Here is a 19,019-nt window from a genome sequence, read left to right as displayed (position 1 = left end):
TTAGGAAATGCACACTTGTCCCTAAGGACAAGTGGGAGACTGAAGGAAATAAATGCCCTTGGTCCAAGTATGCATTCTATGATAAGTCTAATAAATGCGGTTCAGTATTAATTAACAAGTTAATAATTCAGTGAGATCAAGTGAGCTGAATGCCTAGCTAGAGGCCGCTTCAGTTCAAGTGGAATTAATGATATTAATCCACAGCTTACTCTTGACTGAACCCGTAGGGTCACACAAATAGTACGTAAACGGATCAAGTATTTAATGGCATTAAATACTCTATCTATGGATATTCGGAATCGACGGATCTTGGTTTCAGTGGTAGCTGAGATCGTCACAGGCAAGAAATGAATACTCCGGAAACGATGATATTACCGGAAACGGAAATATGGATCGTATCGGAAATATAAATATTATCCAAGTCGTAGATGTTGCCGGAAACGGAAAGATGGTACGTATCGGAAAATATTATCGGAAATGGAAATATTACCAGAATCGGAAATATTGCCGGAAACGGAAATATTGTCAGAATCGGAAATATTACCGGAATCGGAAAATAATTCCGGAAACGGAAATATTAAATATTTGTTCGAAACGGAAATTAATTCCGGAATCGGAAATGTTAAATATTGTTCGTATCGGAAATGAATTCCGGAATCGGAAATTTAATCGGAAGCGTATCGTACGAATAAGCATCGGACGAGGCCTGCCGGACGAGGGTCCAGCACGAAGCCAGGCCATCGCCCAGCAAGCCAAGCGCGCCACACAAACAGCCACGCCAGGCCCAGCGCAAGGCCAGGCCCAGCAGGCCGTGGCAGCGCGCACAGCGCGCGCAGCGCGCGCGGGTGCTTGCGTGGGCTTGTGGCTCGCGCAGGCCTCGCTGCGTGGGCTGCTGCTCGCACGCACGCATGGGAGGCCCATCGAGGCTGCTGTGTGTGTGTGCGTAAGTGTTTGTGTTCGTGCACGTTTCCTAAAACGTGCAGAGTTCGGTTAATGATTAAATTCCTAATTCTATTTGATAAATTAATTAAATTAGAGTTCTTGTAGGATTCTAGGTTTAATTAATTTGTATCTGAATAGGATTCCAATTCCCTTTCCATAACCCTATAAATATGTGGCCTGGGTTCACAATTTATAACGAGTTTTCAAAGTATTCAAAGTGAGTTTTTGAGAGAAAAATTCAGCCACACATCTTGCTCAAAAGTGCCGAAAATTCTAGTACCTTAAGGGCGATTCTAGTTGGTCAATCTTAAGGCGGATCCGGACGTGCTGTGGACTATCTACGGAGGGACGACACTTGGAGTCCTAAAGACTTGTTCTTGTTCGGTTCGGGCGCAGCTAGGGAGGGCACGCAACAAAGAGTATGCATCTAAATTATGCTATATGATTATGTGTAAATAATATGTATTCCTGGGTTAATGGTTGTTTCCGCATGATTTATGTAATATCATATGTATCATAACCTAACATGAACCTTGGCTCTGATACCAACTGTCACAGTCCGAGGGTTTTGACACCAGATCGTGCGGCGCGCTCTTGCCTATCGGGCAGCAAGGGCGCAAGACTTGTGCGGAAAGTGAATCTCAAGGCTCGGGGCACGAGCAAGTGTTTGCTTCAGAATGGGCACTCTTGCCTATTGGCGACAAGAGCGAAGGTCGAGGGTCGAACGGGGCGCTTGTATGCGCACAACAGGCAGAAGAGGGACCGTCGACGAGAATGTATCTGTTTTGAGGGAGACTTTGTTGGGTCTTTGAAAGCTTAAAAACATACGACGACACAATATCTATAATGGCTAGCAACAACGCAAGTAATTAAGCAATGTCAACTTCTGATGAGAGGTATTGGTTCATACCCTCATAGAGGATTATTTTGAATTAGCTAAAACTTGTCAGTGAACACTGGAATTACAGCAACATAATAATTCTCTCTAAAGCCTAGAAAACTATTAGAAAGATCCTAAAGAGCAATAGAAAAGATAAATACAAGTAAAGAAAGGTTGGATTCTAACACTTAGCATTCATCGTCTGTCCCAAATCTGATATGGGGACCGCACGATGCCAAGCAGAGGCGTGATCTCCCTCCTTAGATTTCCACAATGCCGACTATCGAGGAGATAAAGAGAAGGTGGATTCTGCAGATGCAACAACCTTTGTGAAATATATACCTGCCAATTTCTTCATGAGTTTAGAGGAAGCGATCTAACTTGGGTTACTCATAATGTCATACTCCACCGTTCTATTAAATACACTCAACGCATCTTCAAATGCTCGACCAGGACCAACAATGCCAACATGCCGTAGAAGCTTTGTCTGCAAACCAAAAGACTGCAATCGAGAAGAAAGAAAAGCATAATGACAAACACCACCTGCAGAATAAACACCAAGCCCGTCAAAAGAAAAAGGTAAGGTGGTAAGTCGCCACTGAAGGAAATAATTCCCTTGGTCCAAGTTTGCATTTATGCATTTAATGCTAAGTTTAATAAATGCGGTTTAGTATTAATTAAACAAGTAAATAATTCAGTGAGATCAAGTGAAATGAATGCCTAGTTAGAGGCCGCTTCAGTTCAAGTGGAATTAATAATATTAATCCACAACTTACTCTTGACTGAACCCGTAGGGTCACACAAATAGTACGTGAACGGATCAAGTATTTAAGTGAATATATTATTCATTAAGTACCCATTTAGGAACATTCGGAAACGACAGATCTCGGTTCCAGTGGGAGCTGAAATCATCAATAGGCAAAGTAAAGAGTATTCCAGAAATGAAGATATTGCCGAAAACGGAAATATGGTTCATGACAGAAAAATAAATATTATCAAGTCGTAGATGTTGCCAGAATCGGAAATATGGTTCGTATCGGAAAATATTAACGGAAATTGAAATATTGCCGGAAATCGGAAATATTGCTGGAAACAGAAATATTACCGGAATTGGAAATATTGTCGGAATAAGAAATTATTACCGGAATCGAAAAATATTAACGGAAACGTAAATGTTGTTCGAAACGGAAATAAATTCCGGAATCGGAAAACGAATCGGAAGTTGGATGAGCCCACATCGCAGCCGAGCAGTGATGGGCCGTGGGCCTCCTTGCTTGCTCGCTGCGTGCTGCTGTGCTTGTGCGCGCTGCCGTGACCACGTGGGCTGGCTTGCTTGCTGCGTTGCGAGCTCGCTGGGTCGTTGGGCCTTGCGAGCATGCGCGCTTTGCTCGCCGGGCCGACACCTACGATGCGGCTCGTATTCGCGACGAACGCCTTACGACTATTATTTATCGTATCGCACACGACGAATCACCATCGTACGATATGATTATTCTTTCGCCCAGCTTACGAATATTCGCGATACGATATACGATTCCAATGCAAGGTCGTATCGTATAATACGTTTTTCCGAACTAATTCCCGAAAAGCTATTAAATGAATTTTTGATTCATTTAATCCGGTGATCTGTTATATGTCATTGGTGTGACCTTATAGGTTCAGTCAAGAGTAAGCTGTGAGCCTAATATAGATTAGAACTCACTAGTCGGAAGCATTGCTCCAGCTAGCTGTTCCGATCATTTGATCTTACTGAATTAATTGTTCGCAATTAATCTGAACCTTGGTATTAGACCTAATGCACCTTGGGTGAAGGACATATTTCCTTTAGTCTCCCACTTGTTATTCAGACAAGTGTGCATTCACATTCCTTTGTCGCTTTGTGTTACTTGTTGTACATAAGGTAAGATCCAAGACATCCTTATTAGGTCCAGAAGTGCTTCTCGGATTATAGAGTTCAACTGTTAAACTTTTACAGAAGGTTAAGCCTTAACCATTCTGAGCACGGCCATGAATTTTCACCGTATCTAACTCTCCGAGTCTCCGAGAGGCCTTGTTACACAACAACACCATATCCTATCAAAGATAGGAGGACAATCCATTCTTGCAATCTATGAACACTCACTTTGATTTATAGTACGCCAAATAACTGATTTTATAGCCTCCTTTTACGGTGCGACATTTAGCTAGCATTAGAGCAAACTAATTCTCAAACGAGCAGACATAATCACTCATGTTCTGAGGAATGGTTCTAATCACCATTAATGAGAACTACTTATGATATGACTTTAATCTCTTAAAGTGTACTCATGGTCAATCCGATACAAGATCCAATAAGTATCTATGCAAAATATTCTGACATCCAGTCAATCTAGTTCAAGAAACCGAACTACAAATGTACTTGCAATCTAATCTTCATTAGTCATTGGTCGCCCACCTTTCAATGACCTGGATTAGGGATCCTTTGTGACTTCAATATTCAAGTTCACTTATGGGTGTTTCTTTATCGAAGAATCCATCTTGACATCCCATTTGAATGTTTTGAATCACATGGACTTATCATTTAATACTAAACCAAAATTAAATGAATATGAAATAATAAATTTCATAAATATGAAATGGTTAAACCAATTGTTTTAAACACAGATCAAACAGATGTTCTAAAACAAAACTTAGAATATCAAAGCCATTCTCCAATATGCTTGATTCCCATGGTTGCTACATGCGCGTTGTGCTTCTCTTGTGGCAACGGTTTAGTCAATGGATCAGCAACGTTGTCGTCAGTTCCAACCTTGCAAATCTCGATTTCTTTCCTTTCAACGATTTCTCGAAGTACATGAAATCGCCGCAGTACGTGCTTGGACTTCTCGTGGCTCCTAGGCTCCTTTTCCTGGGCAATGGCTCCGCTATTGTCGCAATACAAAGCCATTTGTCCTTTAATGGAGGGGACAACCCCAAGTTCTTCGATGAACTTCCGAATCCAAACAGCTTCCTTTGCTGCTTCCGAGGCAACAATGTACTCGGCTTCCGTTGTAGAATCCGCAACAGTGCTTTGCTTAGCACTTTTCCAGCTTACTGCTCCGCCATTAAGGCAGAATACAAACCCAGACTGTGATCTGAAATCATCTCTGTCGGTTTGAAAGCTTGCGTCCGTATAGGCCTTAACGATCAACTCATCTGTACCACCATAGACCAGAAACTGATCCTTAGTCCTTTTCAGGTACTTTAGGATATTCTTGGCAGCAGTCCAATGCGCCTCACCTGGTTCTGACTGGTACCTGCTCATTGCACTGAGTGCGAACGAAACATCTGGACTTGTACAAATGATAGCATACATGATGGATCCAATAGCCGAAGAGTATGGAATTCCACTCATCTTTCTACACTCATCAGATGTTTTTGGACACTAAGTCATGCTTAGATATGTGCCATGTGACATGGGTAGATGACCTCTCTTGGCTTCCATCATATTGAACCTAGCTAGTACTTTGTCAATGTAAGTGCTCTGGCTTAGTCCAATCATCCTCTTAGATCTATCTCTATAGATGTTGATGCCCAATATGTATTGTGCCTCTCCCAAGTCCTTCATTAAGAAACACTTTCCAAGCCAAGTCTTTACAGACTCCAACATAGGAATGTCGTTTCCAATAAGTAGTATGTCATCTACGTACAAGACTAGGAATGCAATTTTACTCCCACTGACTTCCTTGTATACACAAGATTCGTCCTGATTCTTGATGAAGCCAAGCTTATTGACTGCTTCATCAATCATTTATTCCAACTCCTTGATGCCTGCTTTAATCTATAAATGGATTTCTTAAGCTTGCATACCTTTCCTTGATTATTTTGATCGAGAAAACCCTCCGGATGTGTCATAAACATAGTATCTTCAAGAACACCATTGAAGAAGGCAGTTTTGACATCCATTTGCCATATTTCATAGTCATGAAACGCGGCAATCGCAAGGATTATCCGAATAGACTTAAGCATCGCAACTGGAGAAAAGGTTTAATCGTAGTCAACGCCTTGAACTTGCCTGTAACCTATTTCTACCAATATAACTTTGTATATGTATACAATTCCATATTTTTATTTCTTTAATTTGAAGACCCATTTACATCCGGCAGGTGTAAACCCATCCGGCAAATCTACCAAATCCCAGACTTGATTTTCAGACATGGAGTCTATCTCGGATTTTATGGCCTCTAACCATTAAGTGGAGCTTGGGCTCGTTATAGCTTTCTTGTAAGTCATAGGTTCATCACTATCTAATATAAGAACGTCTACGTTTTCAGTCAAAAGGACGCATGTCCATCTGTCCGGCTGAACATAGTTATGTTTGACTTACGAGGGGCAACAACGTTTTGAGGAACTACTCCCACTGGGTCTTCTAAAGGCCTTGCAGGTTCTTCACCTTGAACTGCTTCTAAAGAGTTCTTGGTTCGTTGTTCGTCTCAAATCTCTTCGAGGCCTATTATTCTCCCACTTGTCAATTTGGAAATATGATTTCTTTCCAAAAAGACACCGTCACGAGCAACAATACTTTGTTGTCTGACTTGTTGTAGAAGTAACCCCTTTGTTTCTTTTGGATACCCAACGAAGAAACATTTGTCAGATTTTGGTTCGAGCTTGTCCGAAATTAATCGCTTGACATATGCTTCGCAACCCCATTCTTTAGAAAAGACAACTTTGGAAGTTTCCAGTCCGTAATTCGTATGGAGTCTTTTCAACAGCTTTTGACGGAGCACGATTCAGTGTGAGTGCTTTTGTTTGCAACGCATGTCCCCAAAATTGTAAAGGAAGTTCGGCTTGACCCATCATTGACCTGACCATATCAAGTAAGGTCCTGTTTCTCCGTTCCGACACTCTATTCCATTGAGGTGTCCCCGGAGCAGTCAATTCAGAAAGAATACCTCATTCTTTTAGATGGTCATCAAACTCCTGGCTAAGATATTCACCTCCTCGATTTGATCTTAGAGCCTTGATTTTCTTGCCATGTTGATTCTCTACTTCATTTTGAAATTCTCGGAATTTCTCAAACGATTCAGACTTGTGTTTCATTAAGTAAATATAGCCATATCTACTGAAATCGTCCGTAAACGTTATGAAATAGCTGAAATCACCTCTAGCTTTCGTACTTTTAGGCCGACATACGTCCGTATGTATTAGACCTGGTAGTTTGCTTGCTCTTTCTCTTACCTTTGAGAAAGGTTGCTTTGTCATTTTGCCAAGTAAACAAGATTCACATTGATCAATCTTCTCTAAGTCGAATGATTGTAGAATTCCCTTCTATTGAAGTAATTCCATGCGCTTTGTGTTTATATGGCCTAATCGATAATTCCACAGAAATCACTAGAAGAAAAAAGCTCAAGTGCGGGCTCATTTTAAGGGGTTAAGTGCGGGCTTTTACATGTGCAGCACATGGCTTGCCCGCACTTGATGCTTCTCAAGTGCTGCCAAAATATTGGCAGCACTTGATACTTCAAGTGCTGCCAATTTACATGAGCCCGCACTTGACAAATTTGGTGCTGCCAATTTTGCAATATGAGCCCGCACTTGACAAAGTTTGTGCTGCCAATTTTGAAAATGAGCCCGCACTTGACAATGTTTGTGCTGCCAATTTTGGAAATTAGCCCGCACTTGACATAAAAATGGGCAGCACAAGCATAAAAAAAAGCCGCACTTGATATATAAATGAGCCGCACTTGATATACAAATGAGCCGCAATTGATCTAGAAATTTGTTATATAACTGATATCCCTGCTACATATTATACACGCACACTAGTTAACCTCCATACATCACATAAAAAAAGTATCCAATTATATAGATAATTAAATTGAATAGTATATAATTATAAATATAAAAATTGGTTACATTACAATCCTATGAAAAACAAGCATCCATAATCTAGATTTACTACAAGAATATCAAAGACAATAAATGTAATGAACTTTGCCAACTTTTCTCGAACTTCATTTATCTACTCAATGGTAAAAGGCTGCTCCCTCGGATTGTTGAATACCTAAAGAAGATAGATCATCGAGAAGAAAAAAAATATGTTAGTTATATTATAAATATTGTATGGTACATTAAAGTAAGACATAATTTGCTCACAACAACGAAATAATGAACCTTATAATAATAAAAATGGCTTATTTCTCTCCTAACTTTCAACCAATTAACCTAAATAAGTATTTTAAACCTTTTGGATGTTTACTTAGTTTTTTGTTTCATACACTCATTCTCACAATCTCACCTACTTTGGTCATGTTATGCACATTTAAGGCTCGTTTGTTCATTATAGAAAATTTTGACTAAAATGGCTTATTTCGCTCCTAACTTTCAACTAATGAATTTAAATAAGTATTTGAAACCATTTACATGTTCATTATACTTAGTATAATGTTTCAAAACTTATTCTCACCTACTTTGGTTAAGTTATACACATTTAAGGCTCGTTTGATCATTATAGGTCACATTTTGACTAAAATGGCTTATTTTGGTCCTAACTTTTAACTAATGAACTTAAATAAGTATTTAAACCTTTTACATGTCAAATATACTTAGTTTTAACTTTAAAATACTCATTCAACTACTTTGGTCAAGTTATACACATTTAAGGCTCATTTGATATTTATAGGCCATATTTTGACTAAAATGGCTTATTTTAGTCCCAACTTTGAACTAATGAACCTAAATAACTATTAAAAACCCTTTACATGTTTATTAGATTTATTTTAATGTTTCTAAGCCTCAATCTCACCTACTTTGGACAAGTTATGCACATTTAAGGCTAGTTTGTTTATTATAGGTCGTATTTGACTAAAATGGCTTATTTCGCTCTAAATTTTGAACTAATGAATCTAAATAAGCATTTTAAACCCTTCACATGTTTATTAGACTTATTTTAACGTTTCTAAGATTCATTATTACCTACTTGGGTCAAGTTATACACATTTAAGGCTCGTTTGACCATTATAGGTCACATTTTGACTAAAATGGTTTATTTCGGTCCTAACTTTCAACTAATGAACTTAAATAAGTATTTTAAACCTTTTACATGTCAAATATACTTAGTTTAAAGTTCAAATACTCATTCTCACCTACTTTGGTCAAGTTATATACATTTAAGGCTCGTTTGATCATATATTATAGGCCACATTTTGACTAAAATGGTTTATTTTGGTCTCATCTTTAAACTAATAAACTTAAATAAGTATTTAAAATGCTTTATATGCTTAATACACTTAGTTTTATGTTTCAAAGACTCATTATCACCTACTTTGGCCAAATTATGTACATTTAAGGCTCGTTTATTTTTTATATGAGCATCAAATAGTTGAGCACCGCAGAACAAAAGATGTGACACAAAGCAAACTTACAAACATAAAATTCACACTTTATCCATGCAACAACAGTAATTTATCACTTGGTTTTTAGAGTGTCTTTTCTTATGTTATTAAGAAGCAGACTTGCACTTGGTTTGCAGCACATGGCGATTGTGAAGTCCTAGTTTGGTTTACAACTTTTGGCAAGCTTTTCTATAATTCCTATATAAAAGATAAGGTTGCTAAATTTCTAACTGCTTGGGAAAACCAAAACCGTTTTCCAGTCACTGAAAAACAGATGAACCACAACTGAAACAACAAAGTTGGTCATTTTATATACTAACAGCTGACTATAGCAGCAATATAAGCTAAGCAGGACCCAATCTCATCAATTCAGACAATATTATGATGGTAATTTTGTTGCAATAATGAGCAATGCAGGACCCAATCTGCTCTAGTATCTAAATTGATTATGGTGCATCCATTTTCTAAGACATGTGGAAATCTGAAAAAACAGCAAATCAGGAAGTATATGATTACACCCAGCTTTTGAAGGTCCCAAAAGTCATAGCCTAGTGGTTGAGTGTCTGTTCTTTCTAGATGAAGATTGGCAGATCAATGAATTGAACAGCCAAATATCTCACTCTGTCCCAAGAAAATGGGCCATATTTGCAGTTTGTCACAAAATTATAGGCCACTTTCTAAAGTTAGTAAGTTCAGTTCTGTTGTTTTCTCACACTACCCTCGTACTACAACAACAACAACAACAACAACAACAACAACAACAAATCCTTAGTCTCAAAATGTTTTGGGTCGACTAACATTCTTAAATGCAATGTTCCAGGAAAAATATTACAACTGTGAGACGAAATATTCAAATAGTGGAGTTTCTTAGCTAAAAACCTTTAACAAACATAGTCAATTATTTATGGACGAAGTATATAGGACCCCAAAAAAAAGAACTTTCCAAAAAGAGAAATTAACCCACTAAACCCTGCTTTGGAGTTTCACCAAATATAGAGACAAAATACACTCAGCAGATAGCATGTTATAATAATTATATAGACACATAAAATTGGTGTTTTGTTTCATATCCTACATTTACACCCAAATACCCACCAAAAAATAAAGATGAAAATAAATGACAAAAGGTAGAAATAAGTAAGTATAACATGAACGTGAATCTTTACCAATCCACAAATACATGGGTAGAAATAGAAACAACCCAACAAAAACCCAATATCTTCCATTTACGCATAGCCGTCATCGTTTATATACTCATATGAATAGTATATGAAATATCATACAAGGGGCCTTCACTCTAGATGATTTTTTCTTTACACTTATGGTGCCAGCACTGATCATTGTCTATCATCAATATGCCAATTCTGAACACTTTCAACTGCACTCATTCAGAACAAAAAATAAAAAAATAAAGTAACTGCAATCTTCTCATCCTTCAATAGACTTCACCTCCTCCATTTTTTATTTTTTTATTTTTGTTCTTTCCTCCATTCCTAAATTCCCGGCTAAATACAAAGATTAAAGTTGAAGCAACATCAACAATTCATAAAGGTGTATCAATCGGACCATTCTCATCTGAAAAAGCTCAATCAAAGAAGTGACTATTGGGTGCTTATGGAGATATACACAACAAAGCGATTAGGAAGTATCTAATCCATTACATTCACAACAATATGTTCATTCAAAACATATTACCAAAACTAAGATTTTTGGGCAGCAACTAATGAAAGAACATCAACAAATTACCATAGTTAAGAACAATTATGAATGCAAAATTCCAACTCGAACGACAATTTATATGAGCAATGGCCTACTTTTCATGTATTCTTATCAATGCAATATTTTCTGAGAGATGGAACTCGATCCAGCACACAAATGCAGCTTGTAAAGAAATATATTCTCACCTCTTTCTCAAGGAATTCCATTCTACAGATAGCTTTGTCGTGCTCCTCTTCTAAATCAGCCAACATCGACTCCATTAGATGACGTTCCTTAACAATTAGCCTCAGACGAGCTGCTAGCTTCTCGTTATCCTATGAGTGGTCCAGGTTCTCTAGCTCAATTTGCATCTCAATTAACTTGAAAATTAAAATTCAATTGAAGCAGATCAAAGAATCAAATAAATTACTCATGATCAACAAAATAAAAGATAGAAACATTAAAGATTAACCAAAAATCAAATAATAGAAAGTTAGGGTTTGTAAATTGGGGGTTTTGATTTTGCTTATATTCAACTTAACTAATGAAGGAAAATAGGAAATTACCGATCGATAGGGTAGCAAGGATGACAAACCATTAAACACCACCCGCGGCCACCGTTGGTGGTGGCGATACAAGGTAGTGATGAGAGAATGATGGAGCAGGCGAGAGAGAGAATATCAACAACAACTAGGGCAGGGCGACAACAGAAGCAGTTGTGCCGTCGGCGAGAGAACTGGTGGTGGTGGGTTACCGGCAGAGAAGCAGCAGAGGGAAGAGAGAAAGAGGGTTTGAGGTGAAAGTGAACGAGGGTCGTTTGAGGTGAAGAGAACGAGAAAGGAGCATATCACTGTATTTTGTTTTGTGCGGGTGATTTGTGAAACAAGCCCGTTCAAGTGCCCGCACTTGTGAAAATGTTTTTTTTTATTTTTATTTTGTTGCTCTGAAGTGCTGCCAATTTATTAAATGGCCCGCACTTGAAGAGAAGCACATCACGATTTTTCCTCTAGTAAATGTGAGATCGGAATCACCAGTTTTAGCCTTTTTAGTATTTATGTTATAAATGTGTTTGCTCGTATGTAGCACATATAGACCATCTTCTTGTTGTGCTGAACCATAAAACACTCCATTCAAAGCAAAAGAACAACTATTGTCTTTTAATTGAAAACTAAAACACTCTGTTTCAAGAGATTATTTTGAGATCACAGTCTGGGTTTGTGTTCAGCCTTAATGGCGGAGAATTAAGCTGGAAAAGTGCTAAGCAAAGCACTGTTGTGGATTCTAAAACTGAAGCCGAGTACATTGTTGCCTCATAAGCAGCAAAGGAAGCTGTTTGGATTCGGAAATTCATCGAAGAACTTGGGGTTGTCCCCTCCATTAAAGGACCAATGGCTTTGTATTGCGACAATAGCGGAGCCATTGCCCAGGTAAAGGATCCTAGGAGCCCCCAGAAGTCCAAGCACTTACTGCGGCAATTTCATATACTTCGAGAAATTGTTGACAGGAAAGAAGTCGAGATTTGCAAGGTTGGAACTGACGACAATGTTGCGGATCCATTGACTGAACCGTTTCCACAAGCGAAGCACAACACACATCTAGCAACCATGGGAATCAAGAATATTGGAGAATGGCTTTGATTTTCTAAGTTTTGTTTTAGAACATCTGTTAGATTTGTGTTTAAAAAAATTGGTTTAACCATTTCATATTTATGACATTCATTATTTCATATCATTTAATTTGGTTTAGCATTAAATGATAACTCCATGTGATTCAAAACATTCAAATGGGATGTCAAGATGGATTCTTCGATAAAGAAACACCCATAAGTGAACTTGAATATTGAAGTAACAAAGGATCCCTAATCCAGGTCATTGAAAGGTGGACGACCAATGACTAATGAAGATTAGATTGCAAGAAGATTTGAAGTTCGGTTTCTTGAACTAGATTGACTGGATGTCAGAATCTTTTGCATAGATACTTATTGGATCTTATATCGGATTGACCATGAGAACACTTTAAGAGATTAAAGTCATGTCATACGTAGTTCTCATTAATGGTGATTAGAACCATTCCTTAGAACATGAGCGATTAAGTTTGCTCGTTTGAGAAATAGTTCGCTCTAATGCTAGCAAAACGTTGCACCGTAAAAGGAGGCATAAAATTAGTTATTGGGCGTACTATGAATCAAAGTGAGTGTTCATAGATTACAAGAATGGATTGTCCTCCTATCTTTCATAGGATATGGTGTTGTTGTGTAACAAGGCCTCTCAGAGAGTTAGATACTGTGAAAATGCATGGACGTGCTCAGAATGGTTAAGGCTTAACCTTCTGTAAAATTTTAACAGTTGAGCTCTATAATCCGAGAAACATATCTGGACCTTACCTTATGTTCAGCAAGTAACACTAAGCGACAAAGGAATGTGGATGCACACTTGTCTGAATGACAAGTGGGAGCCTAAAGGAAATGTGTCCTTCACCCAAGGTGCATTAAGTCTAATACCAAGGTTCAGATTAATTGCGAACAACTAATTCAGTAAGATCAAGTGATCGGAACAGCTAACTAGAGCAATGCTTCTGATCAGTGAGTTCTAATCTATATTAGGCTCACAACTCACTCTTGACTGGACCTATAAGGTCACACCAATGACATGTAACAGATCACCGGATTAAAGAATTGGAAATTCATTTAATAGCTTTTCGGGAATTAGTTCGGAAAAACGTTCTATACGATACGACCTTGCATCGAAATCGTATATCGTATCGCGAATATTCGTAAGCTGGGAGAAACGAATAATCGTATTGTTCGATGGTGATTCGTCGTATACGATACGATAAATAGTAGCTGTAAGGCATTCGTCGCGAATACGAGCCGCATCGGAGCTGCCGGCCCGTGGAGCCAAGCGTGCATGCGCGCAAGGCCCAACGAGCCAGCGAGCTCGCAACGCAGCAAGCTAGCTAACCCGTATGGCCACGAGTGCGCGCACAAGCACAGCAACAAGCAGCGAGCAAGCAACAAGGCGCATGGCCCGTCGCTGCTCGGTTGCGCTGTGGGCTTCGGTATGTGGTGCGCTGTGCGCATGGGCTTGCGTGCGGTGTGTGTGAGTGTGGCCGGTCAAGGCCTTGTGTCTTGGCAAGTTACACTAAATATAATATTAGGTTATATTTCACACACCGCAATCAGTTTTTCCATAACCCTAAACCTAATTCTAAATTACGTACGTTCAGTTTTGCTCTCTACTCAAAACTATTCTTCCCGAAAAAGCAAACACTCTTGAACGTTGTCTAAGCTACAATTATCAAGACGGATCTGAACGTGTCGGTGAACCAAATAGAGGAACGACAATTGGAGTTCTGTGTTCGTGTTTGTTGATACTATACTCGGGAAAACACGCTACAAATGTAAGTATGCTTAATCTGTGCTTTATACATGTTTCCTGGGTTTGGGGATGTTCCACACATGTTATGTATGTTTAACTGTATTCCCCTACAGCTAAAGCATTATTATATTATACATCGGGAAAGTCGAAAACAAATGTATCGAATGAGATAGAGAAAATCACGTTATCTTACATGTATTATTTTCAAAACATTGGTGATATAAACCTCATTTGTTCAAGTGGAGAATTGAAATTTCAAGTTAAACTTTGAAAAATCAAATTTCAAGTAACTTCATGCTACTGTATTCATCGGGGGGAGAAATACACGTTGTACTATTTTTCTCTTAACCAAGGTTTTGTCCCACTAGGTTTTCCTGGTAAGGTTTTTAATGAGACAACATCTCAAGCGTATTATGAAGAATGATGTACTCTTTTTCCTTCACTAGGTTTTTATCCCACAGGGTTTTCCTAGTAAGGTTTTAGCGAGGCATAATCTTCAATAATGGACATCCAAGGGAGAGTGTCATGAAATATTATGTGGATGCCCATTATACCTCTGGTATCTTTCTGGAATATTCTAGATCTTAGGTTTTATTGTTCTCCAAGAAAACCTTATTCTATTGTACGTATATATACCCCATTGTTCATGGAATAAAATACATAGTTGTTCTCTTCCAATTTCTTCTTCATTCTCTCTGTTTTCACAACACTCATTTAATTGTAATATTATTTTGATTATTAATTAAATCCCTATGGACAACTTTGTTCCAAGCAAATTAGTTGGTAGCTTGGAAAACTAATTTTTTTGGCAAACTGATTTATTAAAATTATTCAAATGGTTAAAATAGTAGCTTGAAATATTTGCAAATTGCAAACAAGTCCTAACTACAATCATTGGAGTAACTTTTAGCTACTTAACAATCTTCCTCACATGTAATTCCATCTTTATTTTTGCGTTTTGGATAGGTCCCGACTTATTCGTTGGTTCCTCTATGAATATCCAACAGGTCAAATGACACACACTTAGGACTAGGGATGAGTATGGGCCGGATCTGGGCCGGGTTTGGTGAGACCTAAACCTAGTCCCATATTTTTTAGGCAGACCCAGACCCGCTCCAGATCCATTGGGTCTGAAAATTACAGACCCATACCCAGATCCCATGGATCTAATGGGTCTCGGGTAAAAAATGGGTCTAGTGTTATTTTTTTTTTTTAACATTTTTCTCTTAGAAAATTTTCTCACGCCATTAATTTAACCGTCATTTACCATCACATATTCACATTCAATACATAAAATATCATAATTGACAAATTACTGCCGAAATACTAATGTATGCATGTATCTAATCAGCCTTTTTCTAATTTGTAATAATTGACCGGGTCCAAGGGCCGGATCTGGACCGAGTCTGGATCTGAAAATATTGGACCCACACCTTGACCCGTTTTTAAACACATGAATCCAGATCCTCCCTAGATCCAATGGGTCTCAAATAATTAGACTCGGACCTTTAAAAATGGGCCGAGTCCAACTGGGCCTGGGCCGGGTCCCGGACCCATCCCAATCCCTACTTAGGACAATCAATTTCGTGGTCTCTTTTCTCAAAACCATTCTTCATATCTTGCTCATCAATTACTTTCTTCAACGAGCCCCTCCCTTTTTGAATTGATAACGAGCCTGGATCATAACTTGCTATTGATATCATCTCTATTATATAAAGGAACAACTGAGGGTAAATAAGTAAATACACTTTTCGTGTCCCCCTGGAAAAAGACAATAATACCCTCCTAAACCCAGCCTTCGGTCGAAACCCTAGAGATTAACTGAACGCATAATCTCTCCCTCCTCTCAACTCGCGCCTTTTCTCTCTCATCTCAACTCCATGGTAATTCTGCACCTCCCAAACCTCCCCGTCTCCTTCCCCGGTCACTGAAGAACCCTAACCAATTTCGAAGATCACTGAAAAACCATTGATGGCAAGGTTCACCCTTTTCCCTTTCAAATAGCAATTGTGTTTTCTCATGCTTTTAATGGCGAAATTCGCCATAGGAAAACTCTTCTTTAAGCTGTACAACGTGACATATGATCATCGATCACTTATCATCGCCGGACGCCGTCGTATGCTCATCTCCGCCGGCATCCACTACCATCGCGCCACTCCCCAGGTCATCATTCTTCCTTTTCCCAGAATTTTGATGTAAATATTTCGATTTCAATTAAATTTACATTTCATCTCGATTTTGATGTAATACTACCCAAATTTTACTTCAATTTCAATTTCCAATTATTCAGATGTGGCCTGATTTGATTGCAAAGGCAAAAGAAGGAGGTGTATGTAATTGAAACATACACATTTTGGAATGGACCTAAGCCTGTGAGAGGAGAGGTTTGTGGAACTCCTTTAATTTCAAAACCTAAATATTTATTTATTTATTTATTAGTTCATGTTTAATTTTGTCTCCTAATCATAATTGTAGTATAATTTTGAAGGGAGTTATTCCCGTGAGTTCAATTTTACTCTGCAGTTTAACTCCGTGAGATTTCTGCACCTTTTACACTGCCTAAATCACTTATAAGTGTAGAATTTGGGGTTTTGGCCTGGTGATTGATTGATCAAGTACTTTGGAAGGGGAATTCCGGTGTGTGTTAACATGAGATGATTAAATTAAGTTGTAATTAACCTAAGATCACTAACAAGATGGTGTGTGTTAACAAACTATGTGCATCACTACTAAACTCTGCAATAAAATGATCACAAGAATGTATAGGTTAATTAAATCTTGGAGATTAATGAATATTGATGAACTAGATGGGGATACATAGGTAACTGATCTTACCAAGTTTATTCCTGTAATTTCTCCGTCTCTTTTTTGTTTATTCTCTCGGTTTTATTTTGTTCAAGGCTTTGATTGCATCTTTATTTGGTTTTATTTGTAGTGTTTCGAGCAGAAGTTTGGTTGGAAGTCAAAGAAGCAGAAGAAGTGTAAGCACAATTTTGGGCTGTATGCAACATTTTTGTAACTATATGTTCTATATGTATTTTGTGGCTTATTTTTGGAAGTTTGATCATCCTTTTTATGTTGCAAGAATTTATTCAACTTTTGTAGTTCTCTATGGTGATCTAGGATGTTTTTGTGGTACTTTTAATGCCATTGGATATTTCTGGGGAAGGTATTGATGTTACCTCCCACTCTTCCAGTGGTTGGGACGAGTGTTCTTTATGAGTGGATGTGCCTCCAATTTTCATTCTTTTTATGCAGGACGTAGTATGGTATTTGATTCGAATGACGTATGAACATTGTCTTGAGAGAATATATGTTCCGTTTTGTTGCTTACACAAAATACCAGTGCTTTTGATATGGTCATTGCCTGTTAGTTGTATAAATCTGATGAAGTATTAATACTTTCTTCTAATTCATAGTAATACTCTGGGTTCTAATCAGTTGATGGTTGAAAAAGGAAAGTATATGATATTTGTTAAATTGTTGCACTTCTGTCCAAGAGCGAATTTTGTAATTGGTGGTTGTGTTATTCAGGTCTGTAGAGGAAAATGAGGAAGACGGCGAAGCAGAGGAAAATTTGAAGACGGGGACAGGACAAGATGAAGTTTTAGTCGGGTCTCAGCCTGTGTTAAATGTGTAGTATAACTGGATCCTATCATGATTTTATTTGTATTATTGGAGTTGTATGACATTCTAATTATGATTAATGTTCCATTTATCAGTGCAGATCAATATTCTGCAAATATGGAAGGGTTTCGGCGGTTGGTCATTTCGGTGACCTGGCCGGGGGATCTGGCTTTCGATTTGCGAGTGGAGGTTGACGAAGTGCATCTGTCGACTCATGTTCCCTTTCTCTCTCCTCTCCCATGTCAACGGTAATTCATTTCTGCTATTTCATATTATAAATTTGATTCCTGCACTAAATCAGTTAAATTTCTAATTGCGATTCTAATAATTGAAAATTTGAACTTGATTAAACTGTGTAGGAGATGGTAAAGTAGTTGTTGCTTATTATTTTAAGAACTTGATTCAATGAAATGTTCATGGGAAGGTCGTTCTGGTTCCTTTTGTCAGGAATTTAAGGAGATACTATTGGAATCATTGCTTCGAGCGGAATTTCCGCTTTTTAGGTTAGAAGCGGTAACCTAACTTTTTTTAGCTAAATTTCCGAATATCCTAATGCCCTTTAGGTTTTTGATGATACGGTAGTTGTAAGTTTGTAACTGATCGACTTTTGATTTTTGATAGTTTTGTTGTTGATGCTGTATTTGTAAAGAAGAATTCATGGCATGAACTTGCTCTATTGTTTCCACTTCTCATCAGGTACATTTTCTCTATTGTTTCCACTTCTTTCTTCTCTAATTTTACACGAGTACTTTTTTTAATCGAGGTTATTATGATTGTGATCATGATGTTCTGTATTTGTTGCTTTGGATGAAATTCTAATACAATTTTCATATTCAATTGCTCAATTGAAAATTTGAAATGAAATATTTAAGATTTTAAGTAAAAGGTGAGAACATATTCCCCTAATTAACTACTCCGTTTGTTCGATTCTTATCATTAGTTACCATGATTATAAACTGGACAATTGATTTTTAAGGTTATATATTGCATAGATGAAATGGATCACCAGCGGTAACTATTTATTTCTCAGGTTAACAGATGAAATGAAGGCTTTGAAGGCTTTGAATCAGAAAGTTAACTCACCTTAAAAACATTTAATATCCCCTATATTTTATAATGTTTTTAATCACAGCAGAATATACA

General features: G+C 37.9%; 1 long non-coding RNA gene across 1 annotated transcript; it reads right to left on the bottom strand.

The window, feature by feature from the left end:
* Nucleotides 1-7,625: 7,625 nt before the first annotated feature.
* LOC110774647 (uncharacterized) lies at nt 7,626-11,743 on the bottom strand. The gene is made up of 3 exons (XR_002529553.2): nt 11,439-11,743; nt 11,079-11,252; nt 7,626-7,844 (listed from the first exon to the last, which is right to left on the bottom strand). It is a non-coding gene; the product is annotated as an uncharacterized lncRNA (long non-coding RNA).
* Between the last annotated feature and the right edge of the window lie 7,276 nt (nt 11,744-19,019).

The sequence above is a fragment of the Spinacia oleracea genome, chromosome 2, assembly GCF_020520425.1.
Source record: "Spinacia oleracea cultivar Varoflay chromosome 2, BTI_SOV_V1, whole genome shotgun sequence".
Classification (NCBI taxonomy): domain Eukaryota; kingdom Viridiplantae; phylum Streptophyta; class Magnoliopsida; order Caryophyllales; family Amaranthaceae; genus Spinacia; species Spinacia oleracea.
The sequence above is the reverse complement of the archived record's forward strand: the minus strand, read 5'-3'. Positions and strand labels throughout refer to the sequence as shown.